At 33.5% G+C, this 5,134-nt stretch overlaps 1 long non-coding RNA gene across 3 annotated transcripts; it reads right to left on the reverse strand.

The window, feature by feature from the left end:
• Positions 1–503: 503 nt before the first annotated feature.
• Positions 504–4,183, reverse strand: LOC110100928. 3 transcript variants are annotated; one of them, XR_003702532.1, is made up of 3 exons: positions 3,811–4,183; positions 2,412–2,572; positions 504–767 (listed from the first exon to the last, which is right to left on the reverse strand). It is a non-coding gene; the product is annotated as an uncharacterized LOC110100928 (long non-coding RNA). The 3 variants fall into 3 exon arrangements; XR_003702531.1 differs by having other exon boundaries at positions 504–770; XR_003702530.1 differs by having other exon boundaries at positions 504–2,572.
• Between the last annotated feature and the right edge of the window lie 951 nt (positions 4,184–5,134).

Genomic DNA, 5,134 nt, shown 5'->3' on the forward strand with positions numbered 1-5,134 from the left:
GTTGTTAGAATTATCCAAAAGAAATAAAACATATTACATTACCCCTAATCTAAAATAATCACCTTAAGGTAATTATTTGAATCAAATTTTAAAAAAGTTTTTTTCTTTAATTTTAAAAGCATTATTATTTTTTTGGTATAATATTCAATAAAATAATAATTTAATATTAAAAGTGAACAAATAATTAAAATTCTAAAAAAAATTATTTCAGAGCCTAGTTTCAAAGTAATTTATTTTTATTTTTGAAGGACTTAATATATATATCACAACTGACATACTCCGAGGTATTGAGTGATGAAGATAGAGGCGGCACTGCAGGTTTCCCTTTGAAAACCTTTTTGATCAATCACCAATGCATAAAAAATGAAACTAACATACATAGAGATATAAAGAGCAATAGCATTATTTTCAACATCACAAGCTAAATTTCTTGAATCCAACATAAAGGCAGCGCCACCCATCATAAATAAAAACAATAAAATCCCAAAAAATGATGCCCATGATGAAATAAACCACTAATATAGGATACACCACTTATGACCGACAATAAAATTTGTTTGACATATTTACTTCGTTGAGAAATAAGAATATTCAGCAGTAGATTAAAACTTTCATCATACTGCTCACCACCTCATAAAAAAGGGCAAGTAGAGATTGCAAAAGCATATTTTTGCAAACATATATCGGTTTATACTAAAAATACTAAAAAACAAACAACAATAATGTGATTGCAAAGCTTGTTCAAAAACAAATGCCTCCTGCTCCTACTGCTGCAAAGAATATGACACAAAGTTAAAACAAGCAGGTAAACAGCTAAATAGAATTAGGTTCATGCCATCCTTGATGCCTCATTAATAGAGTAGAGTAAGAATCAAACATAACCAAATTGTCAATGGTTAGCAATAATTGTCGTCGCCTCTCCAAAAGAAATTCATCATCTAATAGCCAGAGAAACATAGCAATGCTAAGCAGTGAGAATTGATGATGGATATACTGTCACAGTCATAGCAATAGAAGTTGGAGATGACTTTATTAGTGAATAAATAATTAGGGAGCTAGGCACAACAACTAAAATAACTAAGCTTCAAGAGTAATGAGCAAGAATAACAAGTTGGAGAAGAAGAAGAAAAAACGAACAAAAAAAATGAAGGCTTAGATGATAATGAAACCCTGACATAAGATAAGTAGAAGAGCCTTGCAACACTTTAATTCCCATGCAATGGAAGATGTGGTTGCCGGAGATGCTCCAGGCCATCCAGACATGCCATATCATGGGAAACATAGCAATATTTCATAATTTCCATGTGTAATCAATGGTTGAATTCTAAACTCTAAATCATCACCATCATTGCCCTCACAACTTTTCACTCATAAACGAGATAATCTCAGCACACTACTACATATTGGGAATGTCACTAATCTTGAAAAAAGCCATATGATTAGGCCATTTAAAATATATTTCATGGTGCAGGTGAGGCAACATATATGATTTCCATTTGTAAATGAAAAACATTATCCCCCATCAGTGCAATTTCAATTTTAATGCATAAAAATTAGAATGGAGACGCAGACTCTTGACTTTATAAGGTAATGAATAAGGAGATGTCGCGTCACTTGAGTTGCTAGTATTAGACCCTCGCAAGCAAACCAAATGTTCGACGAGCTAATCGTTGCTCGGTTCGATTAAATCTCGTTTGTGATCGTTTAACTAACCCAACAAACAAACTTGAACTACATTTTTAATACACAATTTTTATATAAACAAGCTTGAACACGAATGTGTCCATTTCATTTATGTTCACAAACAACATCATTTGAAGCTCGTGAACAAGATCGACATATATGTATACACCATTGTTACTGCACTGTGCTTCACGAAAGAAAGAGAAAGAGAGGTCCATATAACTACTTAATTCCAACAAAAAATAAATAGATAAACAAATTTCTAAAGGTCCTCTAATAGTATAATCTCAAGCATAAATACGGAAATCAGAATACCGATTGCCTTAGAATTTTCAAGCCATCCTTGATGTTCGACATTGCAAAATGAGTATAAGAAACTTCATTTCTAGAAGATCAGTCACTTGTTGGCAATCACCAACAGAATTCTTCCAAGAGAAATCTCAATGATTACATTACTCAGGAAAATAAAAGACAACCATAACTATCAGCGATTAATTGTAAAAATATCTCACCATCCAGATATTTCTTCTCAGTGTCCACACCAATCCAATAATTTTTCAAGTTAAAAGGCAATTTGATGGAATTAGTACATCATACATACATGTGTGTGTATAAATACCATTATTACTGCAACGTGCTTTATGAAAGAAACAGAAAGAGAGGGTCATATGACTACTTAATTCCAACAATAAATAAATAACTATGCAGCTTTCTAAAGGTCCTCTCACCATATATAGGGAAAATAAGAACGTCTGTTGCCTTAGAATTGTCAGGCCATCCTTGATGTTCGACATTGCAAAATGAGTATAAGAAACTTGATTTCCAGAAGATCAGTCACTTGTTGGCAATCACCAAAAGAATTCTTCCAAGAAAAATCTCAATGTCATTACTGGGAAAAAAAAGAGAACTACAAAATTAAGGACAATTTGATTGCAAGTAGTATATCATACACATATGTATGCATATATCTATATATGCATGTATGTGTGTGCATATATATACCACCATGTTTCATGAAAGAAAGAGAAAGAGTGGGACATATGACTACTTAATTCCAACAATAAATAAATAAATAAGCAGCTTTCTAAAGGTCTTTTCACCTCAAACATAAAAGGGAAAATCAGAACATCGGTTGCCCGAGAATTTTCAAGCCATCCTTGATGTTCCACATTGCAAAATGAGTATAAGAAACTTGATTTCCAGAAGATCAGTCACTAGTTGGCAATCAGTTTATCACACATTATATTATGAAATACATAATAAAATATAAACAATTGCATTGATTGAAGGTGAACAAAATAATTAAAATGTTAATTCATAATCCTACTATGTCCACCCTCAAAAGGTTTTAGGTTGAATAATTGCCCGCCTTGAGCTGCTCTTGGTTCCACCCTTATTGATGCCTCATCATTCTCAATTAAAGATATGAAAATTCAACTATGAAATTTTTGAATAGGCAATGCATACCGCATCAACACTTAACAAAATAGATAAGCACTGGCAATAAAAAATAAATAAAAGAGACAACAAAAGAACTTCTTGCAACAACCCAATGAGTCATGCTTCTTCCACAACAATATAATATGTTGATCCGCTATAAAAATAAATCTACAAATACTCAAAACAGGAATGTCATTTGAACTTTAGATAGAATAATGCATCCTACCCTGCTCATTACGAAACATCTAGAGCCCAAAAGAACTGAGTAAATTCCAAAAGTAAAGAATAATGAGAGACCAATAATAGGGATAGGGGGATGACAGCGAAATCCATTAAATTAGGCAAGAAGAGAAGCTTTATACATATAGCTACGTATGAATCCCCATTTTAATGGCGGTTGTCATTGCCAAATAAGTTGTAGGATATCCAGAGATTCCATATCAAAAAAATAAGAAACCTAGGGATAAAATATTATTTAGGCTTTATTTGGGACAGCTTTATTACGAATTTCAGCAGCTTTCTTACTACTTTCTAAAGCAAGTTTCTAGTAAAAAAAAAATCATTCAAAAAACATATATATATATAGCATTGTTAGTGCACCGGGCTTCATGAAAGAAAGAGAAAGAGAGGGTCATATGACTACTTAATTCCAACAATAAATAAGCAGCTTTCTAAAGGTCCTCTCACCTCAAGCATAAATAGGGAAAAATCAGAGCATTGATTGCCTCAGGATATTCAGGCCATCCTTCATGTTCGACATTGCAAAATGAATATAACAAACTTGGTTTCCAGAAGGTCGGTCATTTGTTGGCAATCACCAGCAGAATTCTTCCAAAAGAAATCACAATGATTACATTACTGAGGAAAACAAATGACAACTATAACTATCAGCGATTAATTGTAAAAATATCTCAACATCCAGATATTTCTCCTCGTTGTCCACATCAATCCAATATTTTTACAAGTTAAGGGCAACTTGATTGCAAGTAGTATATCATGCATATATGTATGCATATATCTATGTATGCATGTATTTATGTTTGTAAGTACGTGCATGTACACACACCAAAGATTCGAGATCACAAAAATAAGAAACATAGGGAAATCCTCTGAATTACTAATGTTTTGCATGGAGCTTCAATAAAGAGATATCCAAAGACAACTCCTGCACTCAAGCATAGACAAAGATAAAAAGCTTTCACGATGTCCTCTCAAGATCTAGCCCTAATAAAAAAAATGGAATCATGCCCTAATAAAAAAAAATGGAATCATAAGTTACTTGCGAATATCATGCATCTTTGAAGCAGGGGTGGAACTAGCATCTCTTTTTAGGGTGGACAAAATAGGATATGAAATGTATAATCTTAAGAATAAAATAGAAAAAGGAATTTTTTCTTAGAATTAGGGAAATTGCATTTATTAACCGTGAGCAAAATAGTTAAAATGTTTATTTTTATAAGAAAAAAGATTCTATGTTGGGCAATGCCCTCCCTGAGCTCTACATTGGTTCCATCCCAATTAATGCCTCATCATTCTCAATCAAATATATGAGAACTCAACCATGGAAGATTTGAATAGGCAATGCATTACAGCATCAACACTCAATAAAATAGATAAGCACTCGCAATTAAAAACTAATAATGGACACAACAAAAGAACTTGGTGCAACAACCCAATGAGTCATGCGACGCAATATTGGCGTGGCACTGTTCACGGACGCAAAATTTTGGACTGGAATGCGGTTCGGGAGGAGCAGGCATGTGACTGCAAACAAGTGTATAGAGTTCGGTTGGAGATGCCCAGGGCCTCTTTGGATGCAGGGTTTGTGCTAAATCCTGCAAAATCCAAAAAAATGCAAAGTAAAATATCACGGTAAATGCTCCACTTAACTGCATTTTGGACATTTTTGCCCTAAATCCTGGATATGGTAAATCCGATAGGTCGGCGGATTTATGGGATAAAGCCGAAGAGGTGTGCGAAAGGGTGAAAGATCGTTATCTTCGCAGCGAGC

This window comes from Dendrobium catenatum, unplaced genomic scaffold (assembly GCF_001605985.2).
Source record: "Dendrobium catenatum unplaced genomic scaffold, ASM160598v2 fragScaff_scaffold_1380, whole genome shotgun sequence".
Classification (NCBI taxonomy): domain Eukaryota; kingdom Viridiplantae; phylum Streptophyta; class Magnoliopsida; order Asparagales; family Orchidaceae; genus Dendrobium; species Dendrobium catenatum.